Source organism: Mesoplodon densirostris, chromosome 8, assembly GCF_025265405.1.
Source record: "Mesoplodon densirostris isolate mMesDen1 chromosome 8, mMesDen1 primary haplotype, whole genome shotgun sequence".
Classification (NCBI taxonomy): Eukaryota; Metazoa; Chordata; class Mammalia; order Artiodactyla; family Ziphiidae; genus Mesoplodon; species Mesoplodon densirostris.
In genome coordinates this window covers 105,658,749-105,684,114 of record NC_082668.1, presented here as the reverse complement: position 1 = coordinate 105,684,114, position 25,366 = coordinate 105,658,749, and positions in this window count along the sequence as shown.

Genomic DNA, 25,366 nt, shown 5'->3' with positions numbered 1-25,366 from the left:
ATATATACAATGTATAAATTATACGCATTTACAGTGTATGTTTATGTACATAACGATGCCTTCAAAGACCTCCTGATGTGGGAAAAGTTCACATAGTTTGGGGAAGAATTACCACCTGTCCAAAAATTTTATAATCCTCCTTTATATTTTAGTACTTTTGGAAATGCAGTGGTCTTCAGCAGAAACCCAGACTTGCTTTTCGGAAGTGGCATGCTACAGTGGAAAGTACACAGTCGTGTCCATGTGTTAAGCCTCAATTCTGCACTTTGTTGGCTGCATTGCCTTGAGCATGTTACTTAACCCTCCTGACCCCCAACTTCCTCAGTAGGAATAGGGGGTTAAAATTCACATTTTGAGAGATTATTGTGAAGATGAGAGCCTTGAGCCTCTAACATGTCTAGATTTCAGCAAAGATTCAGAAAATGACTTTCCCTTATTGCAACGGTAAAAGGAGAACCTCTTGGGCTGCAAAGAGTGGAAAGGGGACAATGAGGGTTCTGTCCCTGACACAAGCTCAGAGAGGCCCTTGAGTTCTCCACTTAGCAGGCCCCGTGCCTCCTGCTCACAGCCAGGAGGAGAGCAGGGAAAAAGAGATGGGAATGTGCTTTGGCAGTCAATGTGCTCTATAAATTCAAGGTATTATTCCTTGATAGCTAAACTGTTGATGGTCCACTCAAGTCTCTGAAATCCTTAAATTTGCAGGATTTCATAGCACTGGATACTTATTAATACACTGAGGGATTCTTCTTTTCCTAATCTTTCCTCTGCCTCAGGCTACCACTACTTCTACCTTTCCTCGGCACTTGGGAGTGATTCTTTCCTGAACCTCAAGCAGGACTCTTTTCTATTTCCTAGGCAACAAGAGATGAAATGGAGAAGTGATAGAGAAGCTTCCCCACTAATCCTCTATCATCTTTCTTTAAAGGTGGGGGGACTCAAGACATCTAAGCTTCTCTTCCTGTCTCTGCCTTTGCCCTGTCAGTCCCCTAGGGTGGCTGCCCCTCTGTTTGCTTCTCATCTGAATGGCTAGCACCTAGTGACACTTCCAGAGCTCACTTAGCTGTGACATCTTTCAGGAAGGTTTCAGAAACCTCTATGACCTGACACTTTCTGGCTGGATTCAATTCCTGCCCTGTGTCATCTCCTCACCATTTCTTTGTCTTACCCTCTAAAAGATGAGCTGCTTTGATGACATAGACCCTGGCTCTGGTCCCTGACATCTCAAGATCAGGTGTATGGCTGGTGCTCAGCAAACATCTGTTGTATTAACTGAGTCAGTTCCTTCTGGCAGAAGCAAAAATGTATCCAGACTGCACTGCAGTAGAGTTTCTGTCAGTTCTGTTCACTCTGTTATTTCCAAAGTACATGAAATAAACAAGGCTCTTAATACCTTTTGAATATATAGATGAAAATACAAAGCCAGAATTTCATCAGAAGCACATTTAAAAAAATTATTTAACAGCTTTACTGGTACGTTGTTCATATACTATATAAGTCATCTATTTAAACAGTATAATGCATTGTTTTTATAGTATATTCATAAATATATGCAACCATCATCACCTCAGTCAATTTCAGAATTTTTTCATCACCTCTAAAAAACATCCTGTATCCTTTACCTATCACCACCTTCCCCCATCTTCCTACTCCAGACATAAGCACCACTAATCTACTTTGTCTCTATAGATTTATCTGCTCAAAACATTTCATATGAATGGAATAATAAAATATGTGTGTTTTGTGACTGGTTGCTTTCACTTAGTATAATGTTTTCAAAGTTCATCTAGGTAGCACATGTCAGTACTTCATTCTTTTTATGGCTGGATAATATTCCATTGTATAGATATGCCACATTTTATTTTACCAATTCATCAGTTGGTAGACACTTGGGCGGCTAAGAATAACCATTTACAAGTTTTTGTGTGAAGGTACACTTTAACTTTTCTTGAGTTTATACCTAAGACTGGAATTGCTGGGTCATATTGTAAATTTTAGGTTTAATTGTTTGAGGAACTATTAGATTGTTTCAAAGCAGCTGCAACATTTAATAATCCATCAGCAGTGCATAAGCATTCAAATTTCTTCCCATCCTCACCAACACTCATTATAGACTTTTTTATTCCAGCCATCCTAGTGGGTATGAAATGGCATCTCATTGTGGTTTTGATCTGCATTTCCATGATCACTAACAATGTCAAGCATCTTATGTAATTATTAGCTGTTCATATATCTTGGAGATTTGTATATGTTAGAGAAATGTCAATTCAGACACTTTGCCCATTTGTAATTCTCTTTTTTAAAATTCTTAGTTATTTTTATAAATGTTATTTATATATTTTTGGAAATGAATCCTTTATCAGAATATGATTTGCAAATGTTTTCCTCCATTTTCTGTTTGTCTTTTTATTTTCTTGGCAGACAGCTTTGAAGCCTGTGTTTCTTATATAGATAGGTCCAATTTATTTATATTTTCTTTTGTTGCTTGTGATTTTGGTATCATATTGAAGAATCTTTTCCCAAATACAAAGTCATGAAGATATACTCCTATGTCTTTAAGAATTTTATAGTCTTAGCTCACACATTTAGGCCTGACTCATTTTTATAAGTTTTGTATATGATGTGTGGGAAAAGTATAACTTCATTCTTCTGCATGTGGTTACCAATTTTCCCTCTTCCCCAACTTTTTGTTGAAGATATTATTCTTTCCCCATTGGATGGTCTTGGCATCCTTATCAAAAATTGTTTGACAATAGATGAATTGTTTTCTTTCTGGACCATCATTTCTATTTATCTATGTGTCTATTCTGTGCCAGTTCTACACTTTTTTAAAATTACCATTGCTTTTAAGTAAGTTTTGAAATCAGGAAGTATGAGCCTACCTACTTCCTTCTTAATTTTCAAGAATATTTGAACTATATTGAGTCCCATGCATTTTATATTAATTTTAAAATCAGCTTGTTAATCTCTATAGAGAGGTCAGCTGAAATTCTGATGGGGATTGTGCTGAATCTTTCGATAAGTTAGGTGAGTATAGTCATTATAATTATTAAGTCTTCTGATCCATGAACATAGGATAATTTTTCCAATTATCGAGATCTGTACAATTTATTTCAACAATGTTTTATAGTTCTCAGATTATAAATGGTGCGCTTCTACATACAGATGGCAAACAGGCATGTGAAAAGATGCTCAACATTGCTAATTGTTAGAGAAATGCAAATCGAAACTACAATGAGGTATCTCCTCACACTGGTCAGAACGACCATCATAAAAAAGTCCACAAATAATAAATACTGGAGAGGGTGTGGAGAAAAGGGAACCCCTGTTACACTGTTGATGGGAATATAAATTGGTGCAGCTACAACACAGAAGTGTTGTAGGTTCCTTAAAAAACTAAAACTAGAACTACCATATGACCCAGCAATCCCACTCCTGGGCACATATCTGGGAAAGATGAAAACTCTAATTCAGAAAGGTACATGCACCTCAGTGTTCATAGCAGCACTATTTACAATAGACAAGACATGGAAGCAACCTAAGTGTTCATTAACAGAGAAATGGATAAAGAATAAAATAATGCCACTTGCATCAACATGGAAGGACCTAGAGATTATTATACTAAGTGAAGTAAGTCAGTCAGAGAAAGACAAATATCGTATGATATTACTTATATGTGGAATCTAAAATAATGATACAAATGAACTTATTTACAAAACAGAAATAGACTCACAGACATAGAAGACAAACATGGTTATGGGGGAGGGAGATGAATTAGGAGTTTGGGACTTACATTTATACACTACTATATATAAAATAAGTAAACAATAACTCAGTATCTTGTAATAACCTATAATGGAAAAGAATCTGAAAAGGAATGTATCTGTGTGTGTATATATATATACATATATATATATATGAATATCTATAACTGAATCACTTTGCTGTATACCTGAAACTAACACAACACTGTAAGTTAATTGTACTTCAATTAAAGAGAAATTTGGAAGAAATATCCAATGCTTGGGAATTGCAGCAATAACAAATTTCTATGTAAGTTTCTTACTTAAATTCCTGTGTTTATCTTATTGCTGACCCATAATAAAAGGTAATGGAACAGTGCTGGTTTTTAGACCACACCATGACAATCACTTCTCTAATCTTTCTTGAAGCTCACCAGATATCCCACCCTTTAGGAGCTCTGAGAGGTAGGTGTGTGAAGAAGATTACTAGGCCATTTATTTTTTTAAAAAAACTTTCTGAATGAAATATATTGTTTTGTATAATTTTGGACCAAAATCTCTTATAGGACAAGATGTACAGAACATGTGCCTAGAATAAAAAGGAAAAATTGTCCAATGAATGAGAAAAATTTGCATTGCTTTTTATTAAAACTTTGCAATTGTAAAGTGTTCAGAAATGCAACCTAAATCTTACCCATATCTTCCAACATTTTAAAACAAACACACAAAAAAAGCATGGTATAAATTAGAATACAGGAGTGTGCACACACACACTTGCACCAAAATGACAGTGGGGAAGAGCTCCTAGTGGTCTTTGGTGGAAAACAATTCAGAGTTCTAATTGCTTCCCCTCAGCCCAGAATGATTAAACGACTGGCAAATGAATACAATATTGACCATCTCACCTTCCCTTCTCCTCAATCCATTTACCATATAATTGAGGCCCTCCCCTATACAGAAACTGCTTCAGTTTCCTTTTACTAACTAGATTCTATTGAAAATGTCTGCAATAACTGGTGCAGGAGAAGAATGGCAGTAACTTATAACCAACAGAAAGGAGAAAATGAACCATGAAAAAAAAAAGAGATAAGGAAATTTTATTCATCTACATTTGACCTTTTTATTATTACCTGAGAAAACAATGTTTCTAATCTCTTTGCAGCTGTTTCAAACCCTTATCCTTTATTACTTAAATCCAGTTAGATATAAAATTGTTTCTGGGTTTTATACACACACACACACACACACACACACACACTCTTCAGGAAGTTTGGAGAGAACAACAGAGATTTTTGTATCAATCCTTCTATTTGTTTCTCTGTGGGATTTCTTGTATCCATTTGACTTTTCAACCTTCCTTACTTTTGAAAACAAAACTTTGTAAATTAACATCTGAGAAGAAGACGGCCAAATAGTTTCAATTAGTAATTTCCGACTTCACAGCTATTGAATAATCATATGGGACAATTAAAACAAAATAACAACTGTTAGATGAGACAAGTTCCAATAAAGTTAATACTGATAATTTCTGGAAAATAGAAACTATATTTAGCCTTTATTAATCAGTGTGTTATATTCATAAAGGTCATAGAGTTACTGGGAAAGCCCTAGAAGTTAATGAATAATTCCAGAATTGTTTTCAAACTTCTTATTAGTATAATAATCCCTTCAAACGTGTGTTGATCTTTGTATAACTCAGCCAGTCTCACCTTTTAGTACAAACTGAAAAAAATTAATGGATATTCATTGCATTTTTTTCAAATTTTTTTTTATTTTGTAAATTTTATTGGAGTATAGTTGCTTTACAATATTGTGTTAATTTCTACTGTGCAGCAAAGTGAATCAGTTATATGTATACATATGTCCCCTCTTTTTTGGATTTCCTTCCCATTTAGGTCACCACAGCACAATGAGTAGAGTTCCCTGTGCTATACAGTAGGTTCTCATTAGTTATCTATTTTATACATAGTATCAATAGTGTATACATGTCAATCCCCATCTCCCAATTCATCCCACCCACCTTCCCCTGTGACATCCCTAAGTTTGTTCTCTACACCTGTGCTTCTATTTCTGCTTTGCAATAATATTATCTATATCATATTTTTAGATTCCACATATATGCATTAATATACGATATTTGTTTTTCTCCTTCTGACTTATTTTACTCTGTATGACAGTCTCTAGGTCCATCCATGTCTCTACAAATGGCCCAGTTTCGTTTTTTAAAATATACACTTACAGCAGAGCATATACTGAAGAATTAGTTTTCTTTATTCATGGAGTTCATCTTCTTGACTGAGAAGAAAAGAAAAGATACCTGATTATAAGAGAACCAAAAATAGTGTGAGTTAAGACAAAATTCAAATGGATGCAGGAGGAAAATTAGTGTCATGCAGGCCAAACTTTGATCAAGAGCTGCTTGGAACAGGACCTGGAACGAGAGTAGAGACTCACAGGATGAGGATGAAAGGAGTGTTTATAATTCATTCACACTTGTGAAAACCTGTTATCTAAAACATTATCATAACTAAAAGTGGGGTATTGACATCTATATTATTGCAAAATTGTCTATTTCTCCAATTCTGTCTGTTTTTGTTTCATGTCTTTAGGGGATTTCTTGTTAGGTACATATTTATATTGTTATATCTTCTTCAAAATATGACATTTATCATAATAAGTATTATCCTCCATCTCTAATAATAAGTTTTGCCTTAAGTTCTATGTTTTTCTCATATCAGTACAGTCATTCCACCTCTTTTTTGGTTACTGTTTACCTAGGATATCTATTTTCACTCTTTTTTTTATTTTCAATTTATTTGTATTTCAATCTAGAGTGTGTTACTTGTAGGCAACAATTTGTTCTGATCAAGTCTTGTTTTCTTTTTAATCCATTCTTCCAGTTTCTGTCTTTTAATTGGAATGATTAATGTATTTACATTTAATGTAATTAACAATAAGGCAGGAGTTACATCTGCTACTTGGCTAGCTATTTGTTAACTGTATGTTTTATGCTGTTTGTTGTTGCTGTTTTTCCTCTGTTCTTTCATTGTTGTCTTCTTTTGTGTTAAATAATATTGCATCATATTAATTACTTTGTCATTCTTTTACTTTTTCCCTTATTGTTGTTTAATAGTTTTCTTAATGGTTTCCCTGGGGTTTACAATTAACATCCTAATTTATAGTAATCTAGTTTGCATAAATACTAACAATTTCAGAAGAATACACATACTCTCTTCCTATATAGCTATAGAAAGTGCTATATTCCACCTTTTTTGGTGCTTATTGTCAACACACATCATTATTCATGGATTCTATATTTCCACATTTCCCTACTTGCTAAAATACACTTGTAACTCCAAAAGCAATACTAGTGACACTTTTGTGGTGATTTGAGGACAGGTACATGATAGCAAAAAGAACTGAGTCACCCAACATGTACATTCACATCTGAGGTCAAACAAGGCAATGCTCTGCCTTGTTGTTTCAGCTCTCATACAAAGATTACCAAAGGGTGGAAGTGGTAGGGAGAAGTGTAGTGCACTGCAAGAATTTCTCCCTCTAGAGCCAGTTGGATGGAGTTTGAATCTAAACTCTGGCACCTGTTAGTGGGGAGGCCTCCAGCAAGTCACCTAACACTTCTGAATCCCATTTTCTCCTTTGTGAAATAAAGAAAAGAGAATCCACCAAGATGAAGTGTTTTTAGGATTTAATATTATAATCAATGAGATTGATTACATATATATAAATATAATATCTATATCTATATCTATATCTATGACTTTCCCTAGGAAAAATGGTTCGGTATTCACTAATTCCGTGTTTGCCATGATTTTGTAGAACATATCTACGATGAATGATGAGAATTGACTGTGTATCTGTATACGTCATATGATTTTTCAGCCATGTTTCTCCAGAGAAACAGAACCGACAGGACATGCTTATTGTAAGGAATTTCTTCACACGATTGTGGGAGCAAGCAAGTGAGAAATCCATAGAGCAGGCCATTAGGCTGGAAAATCAAAAGGACTTGATCTCCTTTCCTGAGTCTGAAATCTGCAGGGGCAGACTGGCAGGCTGCAGACAGAGGTGGGATTTCAATGTTACAGTCTTCAAGCAGATTTTCTTTTACTATGGGAAATGTCAGTTTTTGTTCTTAAGGCTTTCAACTGATAAGATGAGGTCCATTCACATTATAGAAGATAATAACCCTTACTTATGTTCAATTGACTATAGATGAAAATCATGTATACAAAGTCCTTCACGGTAACATCAGTGTTTGATCAAACAATGGGCACTATAGCCTAGTAGGCACATAAAATTTAATCATCATGATTTAGAATTATCACTTAATAGAGTTTTCTTTTAAATCAGATAGTTTTTTTTAAAAAGTTGCAAGTAAAAAATGCATTCGTACGTTATATGTTTATGTATGCAGTTACCTTTTCCAGTTACCTTTATTTCTTCATGTCATTTTAAGTACTGTCTACTGTTCTTTTATTTCTTCCTCTGAAGGACTCCCTTTATTATTTCTTGTAAGGAAGATATGCTACTGGAAAATTTTCTGCTTTTCTTTCTTTCTTTTTTTTTTTTTTTTTGATCTAGAAATGCATGAATTTCTCCATCATTTTCAAAGGAGAGTTTTGATGGATCTAGAAGTTTTTGTTAACATTCTTTTTCTTTTAGCACTTTGACTATATCATCTCACTACCTTTTGGCATCCTTCTGTTTCTGATGCAAAATCAGCTGTTAATCTGAGCGAAGATCCCTCATATGTGAATAGCCACTTCTCTCTTGTTGCTTTAAAGATTCTCTTTGTTTTTCAGCAGTTTCATTATTGCTTGTCTAGGCATGACTCTCTTTGACTTTACCTTACTTTGAGTGTATTGTGCTTCTCAGATGTGTAGATTAGTCTTTTGATCAAATTTGGAAAGTTTTCTACATTATTTCTTCAATCTCTTTCTGCCTCCACCTCTCCTCTCTGTCTAGGACTTCAATTATGTGCATGTTGATGCCCTTGATGGTCCCATAGATTTCTGAAGTTCTAACCACTTTTCCTTTTCTTTCTGTTCCTTAGGCTGGATAATCTCAATTGACCTATCCTCAAGTTTGCTGATTCCTTTTCCAGCCTTCTTAAATCTGCTACTGAGATCCTCTAGTAAATTTTTCATTTCAGTTATTTTAATTTTCAGCTTCAGCATTTCTGTTTGATTTGTTTTTAAAATTTCTACCCTTTCATTGTATGTTTTATTTGATTAGATATCAGTTATGCTTTCTTTTTATTCTTTTAACATAGTTTCCTTTATTTCTTAGAACATATGTAAAATGGCTGATTTAAAATCTTTCTCTTAACTTGTACTAATCTTAATCTTTGCATAAATTTTCCAATGTCTGGACTTCCTAAGGGGTAGTTCCCATTGATAGTTTTTACCCCCCTGAATGGAACAAACAAGTCATCCATTTAAAATGTACAATTCAATGTTCTTTGTTTATTTGTTTGTTTGTTTTAATATAAGCCATACTTTCTTGTTTTTGTCTAACTTTGTTTCTTTTCTGAATTAGTTTATTTTAAATTATATGTTGTAACTTTGGAAATAAAATTCTCTTCCCTACTCAGGGTTTGTTGTTGTTTCTATTTATTGTGGTGTGTTTGTTTAGTAATATTTCTGAACTAATTCTGTAAAGTCTGTATTCTTTGAAATGTATGTGTTATGAAGTCTCTCTCTGGCTATCTTAGTGTCACCTAATGATTAGATGAAAATTTCTTTAACTGCCTGGAACTAGCAAGTCTCCCAGTTTCTGTCAATAGGCTCTGTGTGTGTCAGGGCACCCCTGAAACACTAGGCCAGGCAGTTAATTCTGCCTTTATTTCCTGCTTGTGCAGGTCCTCAAGTTTGCAACAAGGGGTTAGAACATCCTCATGACTCTTCTCACCCTGTGCATAGCCCTGGGCAAGTGCAGAGCCCCACACATGCACGTGGCCTTCTATAATCCCAGGAACATGTCAGAGATTTTTACAGCCTCCTATGAATATCTCATTCCCCAGTTTTTCCTTTAAAGGTTTCTGGATAGCTATTATTTGTTCAAAATGTAATCTGCTGCCTCAGGCAGCTGTAATGATAAACAATTGCTATTTCTTTTTTAAACAAATGCCCCAGGGAAGAAGCTATTCACTTTGACGGAGCTCCAAGTTAGGACAAATGAGTAAGAAACAGCCGAGAAGACAATCTTAACAATTCCTGGAAATGGGGCTTTGAAGGAGCACCAATCTCATTTGGCCTCCTCCAGTAGCCATCTTGCAGGTTTGGCCATGATTGCTGGTTGCTCATTTTTAAGGCTACCATGGAGCTGGAGATGTGGAATGAAAAGAGCACAAGTTAAAAAACCCCACAGCTCATAGTTATTCTTGAGGTTCAGTCACTTTTCTTGAATAAGCGCTCCCTGGATTGCTGCAAGCCTTTGGTTAATTTCCAGATTCCTTAAAATTATTTTGACAATTTTTCCAGTTTTTTGTTGTTGTTGTTGCTGTTTATTATGAATCAGATTTTTGCATTTTTGGCGGTTTTTGGTGTGGCACTTTCACTGACCACCATCCTCCCACCAATGTTTGTATTTTTAAGACAGTATTTCAGTTAACTGTTTACAGATTTCACAAAATACTAAACAAACAGTGGTATCTGACACTCCATTAACTGATTTCTCTAATAATTCATTCACCCTTCCTTGATATCCACACTTAATGCTGTGCTCCAACCATAACAAGCCACTTGCAGTTTTTCTGATATGCTGCAACCAAGCTTTAGCTTTGTAACTCTGAACAACTTACTCTCTGCTCAAATATCCTGACCTCCTTCGTACCATTTACCAGAACAATTTCTACTAATCCATTAGAATTCTTATCAGGTGTCATCTCTTTTGTAATTAACCCTTTTCACCCAGACAGGTTTGGGAGTTTCTCACATACTGCTGTAGCACCTTGTGTACCTCTATTACAGCAGTTGTCAAATGCTACCATATTTATTTTTCTCCCTAAGTATAAAGGACATTCACCAAAATATATTTTTTGAGCAAGAGGACAGCACAATTCCAACTTAGTACATACAAAGTTAAACAGGTATGACTATATACATACAAGAAAAACAGAAAAAAAAATTTGCCTAAATGCCAAGTTGTTATCTCTGAATGGTGATTGCAATTCTTCTGCTTGAAACATTTCTGTATCTTCTAAGTGTGAACCCATAGCTTTTCATATTTGACTTTCTCTTTTTTTTTTTTTTTTTTTTGCATTACGCGGGCCTCTCACTGTTTTGGCCTCTCCCGCTGCGGAGCACAGGCTGCGGACGCGCAGGCTCAGCGGCCTTGGCTCACGGGCCCAGCCACTCCGCGGCATGTGGGATCCTCCCAGACTGGGGCACGAACCCGTGTCCCCTGCATCGGCAGGCGGACCGTCAACCACTGTGCCACCAGGGAAGCCCTGACTTTCTCTTTTTTAAAGATATAATTTGGAGGACCTGGAATCCAACCTTGGAATATTCATATGTGTCTGCAATAGACTGATCTACACCTGGAGGATCCTGCTGGCAGGGGAGACAAATCAAGATCCACAGTGGGCCCTTTCATATGCACAGAATGTGGCTACACAGGAAGTCTGACTTACTCTTGTTTAACAGGCCAGAATCCCTCTGGCAGCCACCGGAGCAACCTTAGGCCATAGCAAAAAATATTTCTCTAAGCAGTTCTCCAGCACAACAGAGGTACTTATTGTGAAAATTCCCTACCACTACCTTTATGGCTGAATCCAAATACCATGATTTTTCATACCTGCTGTCTACCATGGAAAATGACTCTGGTGACACTTCTATGAACACTGTCTTGTTCATGATGCTTAGCATCATAAAAAACTGACTGGTGACTACATGACATGTACTTAACACCACTGCCCATCTAGCAAAGAGAAAACAATGATATTTGTCCCATCTTCAGAATCTCAATCAAAACCTATCTACTCTTGCTCTACACACTATTTAATCAAGTTTCTAAATACAAGGATACTTAGTAAAATATATTTTGGAAAGGAGGGAGAGGTTTAGGCATTTTAGAGTTAAATGATAGACATCTTTAGTCTTGAATATTTTGGGGCAATATATGATCCTATGTCCTTTTTGTAATCTGCAAATGCCTGCAAACACGCCTGCAGGCATCAAGTAGCATTTTCTCTGCCATTCCTTTCTGATACAGTAAGGAGGTACACTTAAAATTTTGTCTAGATTTTTGTGGTTCTAATTTCTTATTCTCTCTGAGACTTTGATTTCTAGATCTTCCTTCAGTTCAGACTGAATTACAACCATTAAATTCTATTAAATTCTACCACCTCCAGGCTATGACTCCAACTTCATATTTCCAGCATTTATACCTTATTTCTGATTCTTATTGACTAACTCTTCAACATGGAGGTTTCCCAAGGATTTTCTGCTTTGAGCTCAATCCAAATACACTGATGAGCACTCTTGAGGTCTCCCTTGTCCTCCTGGTCTACATTTTGAGAACTTGCCATGCTCTTCCTCTGAGGCAGGCTCCCTGAAACACTCCCAGACCCCATCTGTCTGGGACCAGATAAAGAAGCTCAGCCATCAATCTAGGGTGTCCTGACTGTGTTTTCTGCTTTCTGCAGGTTGCCATTTCCAGGACTTATGTGATCTTGAACACTTCTAATATGAAAAATTCCAACTGTGTCTTATGATGAAATAAAGCAAAAACAAACAAAAAAGAAAAGTGAAAACAACACCCCCTCATAATAATTCAATAAGCGACCCCTTCAAGGAGCTTATGGTCTAGTGCTAGTGGTGGGGAAGACAGGTGCAAAATCACTACTCAAGACAGTAAGCAGACAGCATAAAACAATTACCAACACAGAATGGTAGATACAGAAAAGCACAAATCTTGTCTAGAATGTTCACTTAGGTGGAACCGTTGAATTGTGGTTGGTCACTGTTGCACAAAACTTCTCCATTGTTCTCCCAGAACCAGAATGGGGTCCATCTTCCCTCATGGTTCTGCTGAAGGTACAGCTGCCTCTGGTCCTACCTCCTTATTTTCATCGCTCCTCTCTTGCCCTTCTCAGATCTCATTCTCAATGCACCTGAGCCAATAGCCTTCACCAAATGTTCTCTCTAAACACATGATCCTTTGTGTCCAGAATGTTCTTCCCTGGCCCTTTTTGCTCCCTGTTCTTCCAAACTCGGCTCAGGCATAACCTGCAGACAGGAAGCTTTCCTGAGCAGTCCAGCTAGATGTGTCAAACTCCCTCCTTTATGCTCCTGATACTCCCTTCCTCTGTCCATGCTGCTAATTTGATCACTGATATTATAATTGCTATTTATTTCTCTGTCTCCACCAACAGAATGGGATCTCCTTGAGGATATTCCCGTGTTTCCCCTACTATCCCTCAACAGAGACAAATTAAATGCCAAACTAAGACTCCTTTTTATGTATTGTGGCAATGCACACACACACACACACACACACACACACACACACGCATGCACCCATATTTCAATTATCAGTGCCAGGCTGGACTGAAGGATTTACAGTTAACTAGAAATGCCCCCCAAAATCTCTCACACAAGAGATTTTCTTTCCTCTGGAAGAAGAGTTTCACCCTTATCTCAGTTTCAGTTTTAAAGCCACTATCCCTTTCTTTTCCTTCCTGCAAATTGCCAGTCTTGAAAGAATGCTGAGAATGACACAAAGCACAAATGAACGATGCCTGTGCAGAAGAGTCACTGTCGTTTAAAATGCACCTCAAATGGCAGGGTTGTGATGGATTCACTTCTTCTGCTTGTCCTTGAGAACCAGCAGGGCCACCCGTGTTGGGTAATAATTGCTCTGCCTTGCTTGAAGGCATAGCACTTGCCTTAGAGGACATTGATTCATTTGGATATTGTGTCTATTCCAGCCCCAAGGCATTCACCACTTTTGAAATTAACACAGAACAGGAAGAGATAAATGTGTAAAGTTGGGGACTTTGGGGAGCCCTGAGGTTAATATTGATGAGGCAGTAGCTGTGGAAGTTGCTCCCTGTGGCTCTTCTCCATCGCAGCGAAGGCAGACTGAGTCCCAGACTAGAAGTGAAACCACTCCCACCACCAACATATTGAAAAGCATCTTTGCATCACTTCAAAGGGAAAGAGAAACATTGGGGAACTTCCAGAATTAACAGATGGGGTCTAGAAATAAAATCAGTAAAGGAGAATGTGTCTTCTTGAGTCCTCAGGCTCCGTGTCCCTTGAACATATGGAATTTTAGCCCATTTACTTTTTAACACTGTGTAATCCTAACATCATGACTAAAACCCCTTCAAAATTCAATAAGACTGGAACCAAGATACTCTCGTGTTCCTGTGCTAAACAATTCTGAGATGAAGAATATTTTTCCTGCTTCTATGCTCATCAATACAAAGATAAGGCAAACTTGCTTAGATACTTCCTCCAGGAAATATCTATTCCTGGAAAATACAACTGCACCTCAATTACCCCAGTTCACTTGATGAGGCTAACAGCTTGCTAATCCATATTCTCTTTGACAACTCTCTTCACTTCCACAAATCCAGAGTTCTTAGATAACCCTGCTCAGTTTCAACCAGTTCCCAACTGTGCAAGCCCTGTCCTGAAATCACCCAGTCCAGGCTCCCAAAACTTACTTGTCTATCTTTCCCTGACTTGTCTTTTGAAGATGAAAGAAGACAGCAAGAGAGTGGTATTTTCCCTCAGAGATGTAAGTCTAATAGTCTTCATTCAGCTTTGGGGAGTCAAGGAACCCACATCTGTAATAATTTCTTCCTCTCAAAACTAAAACTTTGGGTATAATTTTCTGTCTCATTTATCTCAATCCCCTGACACAGTGGAGAACAACCTACCTTCAACCTGTACACATATTACTGTGACACACACCATCTCCCTTCCCTTCATCCTCCCCATATGCTGCTGCTACCTGGTGTTCTGACTCCTCTTTCCCCCCAGATGAGCTCACTGAAAACTTGTACAAGATGGTTGTTTGTATCTTCTCCTCTGAGTCAATTTCCCTTTACACTCCTTCTCTCAATGGTGAAACTCACCTCTTTCTTTCTCTCTCTCTCTCTATATATATATATATATAGATATAGATATAGATATAGATAGATATAACCATATAAAATAATTGGATTTCAACATATTGTACCTACACACAATTTATTTATACACTTCTGTGCAAAAACTGAAACAAATAAGAGGCTATAGAATATAAAGTCACAGGTAAACATATTAAATAGAATGTAGAGTGAAAAAGTTCCAGCTAAAGTTTATTCCCTTTGGGGAAAGAGTCAGGAATTGTGTTTTACAGAATCATTTCACTAGATCTTTCTGTCCTGGATATTTGGAAGCTTCTTGTTGTGTCTGCCTATGACTTGATGGGTTGATAGAAATAAGTGAAATGCTCTTATTGCCTGACTTGTTCTACCTAATGATTATGGCTTCTCTACGGAAAAATCACAGCTAAGAGGAGGATAAGCCTAGGGAATGCCTAAGGTGAGGCATCTAACAGAGCAATGAGTGCTCCTCCAGGCCTTTCCTGCTCCCAGGGAAGGAAACTACCACCCAAATGACCAAGGCTAGGAAGGCATAGGGGTCAACAGTGGTAGCACTTTCAGTACTGTTGTGTACTAAGCATTCTTTATTTCTGTTCAACTCAAAGACAGATCTGTATTCCTCTTGAGGTTCTCATACAGTATCTGTCATGGTGCTCAGAAAGTGTTTACTGAGTAATAGTAAATTCCAAGGATTATTTTAGGATACAACTCTTGAGAGTGCAAACATCAGGCTTACGTGCTTTTCTTGTACATCGTCATACATAATTAACTGCTTAATACAATTTTCCCAATGACGGTGAATCTAAATATATATTACTATAGAAGTTTTAGCCCCATGTGACCTTTCACTATAGCTTACATTAGGGCTCTGACATTTTATAATTGCTGGAGACACGTTTGGCATATCAACACGAAATGTAGTTATTCATTAATAATTTATTGGAACAAGCTTCACTCTGATATAATAAGTGAATTATTCATCAATGTTCCAAAGGAAAATAGCTCTGAACAGAAGTTGCTTTATTTCTTCTTCCCTGCTTGGGTTTTAGGTTAGTACAATATTTGCAGAAGAAACAGATGCCACAAATTGAATTTTGTACACAAGTCAGAGTGTTACTTTTCAAGATCCATCACGTTACTTCAAAATATATCAAAATTAGCACATCCAGTGACAAACTAATTTAAGGGATGTGCTCGAGCCAGGAAAAAGAGACATTCCTAGCCTTTCAAAGAACAGACATGTTAGGCAAAGATCATTTGGACCAAGTTCTAACAACACTGGGAGATTTACAAGAGAACAGCTGCTAAATTATTTTTTTAAAGAATGATGAAATCTGTCAGTGTCTCCAATTTATGAGTGTTTTATGAGTGATGTAGTGTGTAATCTGCATTGAGAGGAAAGGCCTCTTTCATCTATCCCACTCCCTGTGTCTCTAGCTCCTGGAATAGTTTCTGGTTCAGAGAAAACTCTCAGTAAATAGTGTTTGTTTTAATAATAAAACAGGGTATGATAGTTATCTTTAAAAGAAAGGTAGCAGTCTGTCTAGCTGGAGAGAGAAGATCTACACTGTTGAGAAGTTCAATGATGATCTTAACACATAATTAAATGGCAAATGGCTTGAAGAGGCTTCCTGCTACAATCTGTTATAAATTAACATGGAATGTGTGTCTGCTACAAGGCACTTTCGTTCTCACTAGAGATTCAGAATTGGGTACGACCTAGCTCTCATCCTTGGGCAGATCTTAACCTAGCAGAAACAGAATAAACTGTTTGAACTGATTTGCTCAGGGAAAGCTGCTGGAATGACTTGTTTTTTAAGTTTCCCAGTGCAATCAAATACTTACCTTGCTAGAAACACATCTTGGCTTTCCAGTGCCTACAAAATCAAAGCCAGACTCCTTAGCAGGAGCTACCCTGCTCAACCTTACTTGACTCCTCCCCTCCCCCTGTAGTTTTCACTCCCACTCCTCTGAATACCACCCTGAACTCCAAGACCATTAGCTTCTGGGCATTCACTAGACACTTTCCACTTCATGGAAACCCTGTCTCCTATAGGAAACTCAGTTTCTCCACCTTGTCACCCCACAGCAATTTATTATCCATCTATTTCTGAGTCCTTATTAGCCTTTTAGACTCTACTGAGATATGAATTCCTCTAATAACAGCCTTCTCTGACACAAGAACTACAGATTATAAGAGTCAGTATTGATATTGTCAGCATTAAACATATTTAACAGAGCCAAAAATTCAGAATAAAACTAGAGATGGTAAGTTTTTGCAGATCAAATAGAAGTATAGAAACAAGAGCTTAATATACAAACACTACTATATATAAAGTAAGTAACCAACAAGGACCTACTGTATAGCACAGGGAACTCTACTCAATATTTCATGATAACCTATATGGGAAAAGAGTCTGAAAAATAATGTGTATATGAATCCCTTTGCTATACAACTGAAACTAACACAACAGTGTAAATGAACTATACTTCAATTAAAAAAAAAGTTAACAGATACATACTAGAGGGCTTCCCTGGTGGGGCAGTTGTTGAGAGTCTGCCTGCCGATGCAGGGGACATGGGTTCATGCCCTGGTCTGGGAGGATCCCACATGCTGCGGAGCGGCTGGGCCCGTGAGCCATGGCTGCTGAGCCTGTGCTTCCGGAGCCTGTGCTCCGCAACGGGAGAGGTCACAACAGTGAGAGGTCTGCGTACCGCAAAAAAAAAAAAAAACAGAGGAAGAACTGAGGTGATTAGAGCATTGACCAAAGAGATAGCGGTGGATGTAAAAGCAAAGGTAAATATCGAGATGTTACTGGTAAGGACTCTGCTGCTTTCTATTCGAGTTAGAATATAGAGACTAAACAAAAAAATGTATCACTAGTCAAAGATATGGCGATTAATAGAAGAAGGAATATTGAAAATTGGAGGCACACACAGGGTTTAAGATGGTGGTAAAACATCTAGATAAAATTGACTAGTAAGTGTTTAAAATGTCGACCTTTAGATTTAGAGAAAGCATAAAGATAGAGATGATAGTTTTGAGGCTTGAAGTTCATTTTTGTAGCATTTCAGCAAATGTTATTTACTTGTAATGTCTATTTCCCTACCAGACTGTCAATTCAACAAACAAGGTCTATATTCTCAATTGCTATAACTCAAGCAACAGAATTAGTGTCAGGCACATAGTAGTGGATTAACTGACAATGAAAACAAAAATTACTCATGAAAGGGAACCCTGATATAGCCTATAGTGGATGGCACATATTGTTGCTTTAAACGTGTTTTCTGCCTTAAAGAAGTTAGTGCCTTGAGAAAATGAGACATACATAACACACTTTAGACACCTAGGCAGAAAAAATATAGGCCAGAGGTACAGACATACAGGAAAAGGACATGGGAACTTGCTTCTGGCACTGTAAAGGGCTGGGGGGAACTTATATGGAAGTGTTCTTATTTGGTCTGGTCTTTTAGTGAAGAAAATCATATGGAGGTCTTCCCAGACTCAAAAGAAGTTATAATTGTGAAGTTTATGTGGCTTTTCCTCCATGTTAGGGTAGAATTGATGCTCTTTCCCGTTTTCCTAGATACATTATGTGAGATATTTAGATAATAAGGCTTTGTTTTGTTTGTTTGAATTTGTTTTGTTTTGTTCTCAATTGATATTAGTGTCTCATTGCTTCTTGGTGTAGAAAGAAGGTGAAGGGAAGAAGAGGTTATGGACAACCGGGGGCCTAGATTGAGTTAGGCAGCTTTCCTATCCATCTCCTTATCTCCAGGTTGACCTCTTGTTCTTGCCCTGGGACCTTCCAGATGTCACTGCTGGTGTCCCCCTCAGATGGGTGCCTTCTCTGCTGCAGGCTCTTATGGCCCTTGTTCTGGGCTAAGACTTCTTCCATCTAAGTGATTCTTCTGTCAACAGCTTGAACCTTCTCATTTGCTGAAAGGCCTGTTCTCTTCCTCTTTCCTGTTACATGTTGTCCTCACTTCCTTATTATCATTTCAGTAGAAACAGAGGCAAGAGAAAGCAAAATCACATGATTTTGACTGGGTGATTTTAATAATTTAGATTTTAGTTATTCAATAATGAAGAGTTGGAAATGCAAGCTACAATATTAATTATTCTTGGTTTTTAGGGTTTATAACTCTGGGATGTGTGCTAACATCAGATTAATATAAAAATGAATATTCAACTTTTGTTTTATGATAATTCCTAAAATCTGTGAAATACATTAAGATGTTGATATACAAGAAGAGCTTAACACTTTGCCTGGATTCAAAGTGATTTTCTTTTTTAAAAAAAGCCTGTACGTTTTCAGTGTAATGTTTCAATCAAAATGCATGTGTATACACACATAATTGGATTTTTATTATCTAAAACTTTTAATTTTTCTCTAAATACACCCTTTCATCAGAAGAGCCAAAGCACTTGGATCTGCAGACCTGCTTGTATTTTTGCAATAAATGCTGATCTAATCTGAATATTGGTAGTATGATTGGCTCAGTGGAGGTGTTAGTGTTGGGGCCACTAACTATTTCATGGGTACTGAGAACACCTTAACCATATATAGTCAGTTTCCTCTGAGATCTGTTTATTCTAAAGCAGTACCAGGTACAGGCTAAAGAAAAGAACTAGAGTCAACAAGACCAGAAATATTAAGATGGCTACCAGCTACCAAATTAGACCTAGGGCCATATTAAAGTCCACAACATTTCTGTTGTGTCTATGAAGTTTGGGGCACTGAGAAGTGTAGAATATATAGGTAGAAACCACATACATATGAGAAATAAAGAACACAGACCACTAGCCTATACATGATATAAACCTAAATCCTTTCCCTTAAGCTTAGATAGAGGACTCCACTTCTGTTAATGGACCACTTTGTCCTTAAAAATTGCCTATTTACAAATGATTCTCTATAGACAACTTGTGGGGTTTGTATTTGTTGATTTTCTAAACCTAGGACCCTAAAGACATATGCATAGGACCAGTTGCACAGCAGACCACCAAGGACCAGAAAGCTTCTATCATGACATAGGAGCACCAGGTAAAGCTAACCAAGTGAGAGAGTTAAGCAACCAGTTGAAGAATTTAAATCAATGGTCATCAAAAAGTCTATGACTACACCCTGTTCTCTTTATGGAAATGAAATTCAGAGAGTTTTAACAGAATTTTGATGATCATGCTTCAAACAAAACAAGCAGTAAGTCTTGTGGAGTTTTTATTTGAAACACACAACGTTGATAGAAATGAGATCAAGGGCTCCACACACCATTTATTGATGTTTCTGAGAAAGTCATCAGACTTTCTCTTCATCCTCCAAAATGTCCTAAAGTATTAATTGTTTCTACATCCATTTTTGGCACTCCATAATAATTTCCCACAAAGTGAAGACAACTGTTACCTTTTCTGGAGAAGAACTCTTGTGTCTTTGGAGAAAACTCAAGCTTTCCCCCATGGAAGAAATATGTTCTTCCTGTTCCATGGAGAAGAAAACTAGATGGAACAAAGTAGCTGAATCCCATGCCTGGAAGGCCAGTGGACAATAAACTGAGGAGGTTATGGAGGAGAATAAAGGCAGAGAGACGTCAACTAGAGATGAGAAGTTCACCAATGTCTAGCTAAAGTGTGGAATGATGAGCAATTTATGTGAAAGGTGTAGCACTGTTTTTTTTTTTTTTTTGTATTTGTATGAACGTGAAGTATCCAGATAATAAAACATTTTTAAACATGATAAGTTCCTATATCTTTACATATGATGTATGTAGTTAAGGGGTTAAATAGTTGATTGAGGAACAAAATGGGTATATCTTGCTGCTGAATCTAAATAAAATACATTACTCATTCCCCTAAAAATGCCCCCAAAGATGTTCTTTTGTTTCTTCACTGTATATCAATGATGAAAAAAGTAAATATTGATTAGGGGAAGCCAAAACTTGTAAACTTCAAACGTTGCATCCTACTGGAATTCACGCAGAATACGTATTGATATTTTTAAGAGAATTATTTGCGTGTAGCCCTTGCTTATCTATCCACTAAGACTAGAATGAAACGAGGAGCAGCATGTCCTCTAAGTAAAGGTGGGGGAGAGGGTGTCCATTACCATCTGGAGTAAAATGAAAAATGTTAGTTAAATAGCTGGATTATTTGACTCTGTTGCATTACATTCAGCTAATTTTGAAAGACCCATTCACTCAGTTTTCTACTGCTGCTTTATTCTAGGTGATAATAAATGGTATACCTTCCCTTGCTCTGTTGAATTTGAATAAAATAAATTACACCTCACAAAGAAAGATGAAAAACCAAAATAGTAACATTTTGGCCCCAACTGAAGTCTTAAATGAAAAGCCACAAGACAACTTAGTCCAGAAACTTCCAATACAAGAGAGACTTCAATAGAAACTTTCTTTGCAAAAAAAAAAAAATATATATATATATATATATATATATATATATTTTCTATTGAATAGATAGAGTCATGTTAATAAGAATTCTCCCTTAGGTTATTAAGCATTATAGGATTGAGTATCTAATTTTGGAAGAGGGAATAAAAGGGGTAGTGCTAAAATGTTACCTGATGTAAAAGGAGAAGAATTTGGAGCTGTTGATTCAATCTTTGGAGAGGGAGAAAGAAATGTGATTAAAAAGGAAAATCTAGCAGAATGGAAAGAGATGGTATCAGTGTATATGAAACTGCTGGGATGGCTGAAATGCAATTTAATATTTAAAGTGGAAAGTTATTTGAATGTTTCCTCCATCTCAGAAGACTCTTATTTGGACTTAGAATGAAAGTCACATGCCTCACTTTGCCCTCAAGGCCCTAAATCCCTACAGACCTGACCATACTATCTTTATCTTCTTGCCTTTCTTTTCATCATTTAAGGGTCAGCTCAGCTTCACTGTGAAACCTTATAAACTCTCCAATTTAAATAATTCTTTGTACTATCTATCAAATCACCCTGTTTTAATGCTGTATGGATTTCTTTGCTTCCTAAAAATTATCCTGTTTATATTTGTATTTATTTCCTGTTCCCCTCACTGAAATGCAATCTGTTTGAGAGCAAAGAATGTGTTTGCCTCAAATTTCAAAGCCTGGGACTCTACCTAGGACCAACAAATAAATATTTTGGAAGGAGTGATTTTTACTTAGCTCACAATGAACACAATGTTCCATCTGACATATGTAGTTTATCCTTATTAATCACTTTTATGTATCTACCATCATGTGATGGGCTGTGGAGTCTATGGTAGAAGTAAGAGATAAGCTTTGCTCTTTCAATTTGGTCATAAGGAAACCAGGGACTCCTGAAGCAAGTTAATAAAGAATTGAGATGCAATTATGTCTTCCAAGACAATGCAGAAGATTGGTTAATATGCAAGGAGATACCGAACTTTTAAGGAAAGAGAATGAAGCTAGGTTTGTATGATAGGACTTTATTTAAGCAACACAATAAAAACTTTAGTCCAGTATGTTAAGGCTTCTGATAAGTCACAAAAATTTGATAACTATAGAAATACTTTACAACTGATAACATTTTATCATTCAGCTTTTCCTCTCATTTTCCCTTAATATTAATTAAAAACACAAGAAAAGGTGAAGATTTTATAAAAATTAAGACATTTACACATCATAGAATGCAGCAGTTCACTTCATGGACGAGGAAAATAAAGTCTAGACAGTTAGTGATGAGACATAGCAGATAGTGGCAAAGTTTTAACTGGACATTACATCTCCTGGAAGATGGCCCAATGGTCCTCTAAGTAAATAAATCAAGCCTCTAAGTCTTCCAGAACTAGAGTTCTTTATCTCTGAGGTCCCTGCTATTCTATATTTAAAAAAAATATTCAATATCCTTTCTATTTTGTGTGCCTATTTGTATTTTGGGAATCTGGGCCCTCCAATTGGAGAGTTGGTGGCAGGGCTAGGGATAAAAATGAACAGAGAAAAATAGGTCAGAAGGGGAGTATCTAGGAGGAAAATATGCATATATATGCATATACATATATACATATATATTTATTTACATGTTATTTATTTAATGTTGGTTGGGTTGTTGAATCATTTCTGTGTAATCAGAGACAGGGCTATTTTCTTGCTGATGAGAGTGAGGTAGAAGTTTCTATCTCAGCATTTGATATTGTAGAATATGAGTTCTGATAGCCTGGGTCTAATTCCCAGATCTCCTACTTATTGGCTTTATTGGAAATGAATTTAAATCTTTTGCTTTCAGTTTTTTTTCCCTTAAAGTAGTATGTGTAACAATAATGTCTCCTTCACAGTGTTACCAGGAGGAGTAAATGTGTTAACACATGAGAAGTTAGCAAGATCTGGAGATAGAATTGCCGGATCTAGTCTGGGCGTTAGGGTGTATGAGGGCAGTGCACTGCCTTCTCTCCAGAGACATGGGCTCAAAAGGCCTCTGTCCTCCCTATCCATCACCAACTTCTTATGTTCCATCCCATGTTTGAAAATAATCTACCAAGTAATTTATGTTACAATATAAAGACCCTAAAAGCAAGAAACTGGATTCTTAGTGGTAAACTTCTAGTACTCTAGGTTAATGAGAGGTAAGTTGTGTGTGTTTACCATTAGGATGGTGGGATTCACCTTCCATCTACTGCTCAGACCAAATTCTGCCAACTTCATCCACTTGCAAATTTCTTCTCCACTGAAAAATATCAACAATGTGTATGCTTACAAGCCAAAAGGAAAGCAATATTTTCCTAGTCTCAGCTCTTTGGGATGTACAGAAAGAAAAAAGAAAAAGAAACTGAATTAACTTATTCTATCAGGGTAATGAAGAGGATGGTGATGTGTTTTAACTTGCAGAACATCTACATGTGTCCATCAGTTCAGAGGTCTATATGTTCATTCATTATTTCGTTCTATGTATATGTAGATAGATAGATAATATGATGCGTCTCATTCTATTCTATTTCACTTTATTCTACAAAGTCATGAGGATAAACTCCAAAACAAGGCAGAATCTTGTCTCTTTCTGATTCTTGCTGGGTAATTTCTGTTGATCTCCCTAGGTCTGGCAGGACTGAGTACCAAGCCAACACGTTTCCTCTTATATTATCGTTACAAAAATCAACTGCCAAAGAGCTGATTTCTACATAGGTTTGACCTGGAACAATACTGTCATTTTCCAGCCAAGAAAGAAATTGTACTGATTGCTTGGAAGTTGTGTCATGTGGGGCTTGGGTGGGGAATGCTTTAACTCTCAAGGAAGGATTAAGTTAATACTCCCTTTCTATTCCACTACTTTTTTCCAGTCTTATAGGACTCATCATTGCTCACTTGAACACCTTCTTTCACCCATTGATTCATTGAATACATGCTGGGGAGTGAGTCACAAATTAGTGCAATGTGATAGCACAGTAAAAACATTGTGAACAGAAGATGATTGAGACCTGAAAAGTATAACAGCCTGGGGAACCAAGAAGAGTTTCACGCAGAATGAGTCCTAAGGAAAATGAGAAACACTAAAGTGATATTGGTTCTAATCTGGACACTCTACTATAGGAAACAGCAGCATCAGGCACCTTCAGGGGAGACAGGAAAGCCTCTAACAGACCCGGTGTTTTTCACAGCAACAAAAGATGTCAGCTCTGTAAGCAGAGAAGAAAATGGCACTTGCTTCTCATAGGTAAGAGCATCAGCTTATGTGTGACAGCCCTGAAGTCTCCAGGAATAATTTGGTAGAAATGTGAGAAGCTCCAGAGTAGGATGGGATGAGAAAGAGCCTGTCTGGGAACAGTTACTGTGACTTTTATTTAGCCATGATATGAAGTGCTCTTTGGTAAGATGCCTATCCCCTAGAGATGAGGAAGCAGAGGCCAGGACACCTTAAATAGTCTGTTCATGGTCTGAGACTAAGTGGCAGAGCTGTGAATTGAACCCAGAATTTTCAGCCAAGTCCATTTTGGTTTTCTATTGTGTGTAGAGAGCACCACAATAACGTAATTTAGCCCCTGCACTGCTGACAAAATTGCAATTTCTTCCACTGTCCCCTACTGCATATTTCTAGACCCAATCTGTTCTTTAATATTTTTCTTCCTTTGTAAATAAGATAGGTTTTCTGACTGAAGTCAAGACATGTCCTTTTAAAGAACATGTTCCACTGAGAATGAATAAGATGGTACCTTCTTGGGTGCTGATATTTTAACATTATTCTTATCTGTTATATTTTTTGTTGATGAAATATTCTCAATTAAAAACTGTAATGAAATTTCCCCTGGGCAATAAATTATTGTCAAGATAAGGGGCTGCAACTTTATCTCACCTAGCTGAGAATGCAGATTATTTAAACAAGGCTCCATTTGACCTCTCACTTTTCATGTTTAATTCAGTGTGAATGAACTGTTAATTCTCTGCTCTATCGTGTTTACTGAGAGCAAAATGGCTCCATAGATTTCCTTATTTCACAGGCCAACATCCTATACCGAACTATTTTCCTCCATTCACAAACTCCATCAAATTGCTTTTCACTTTAGTGA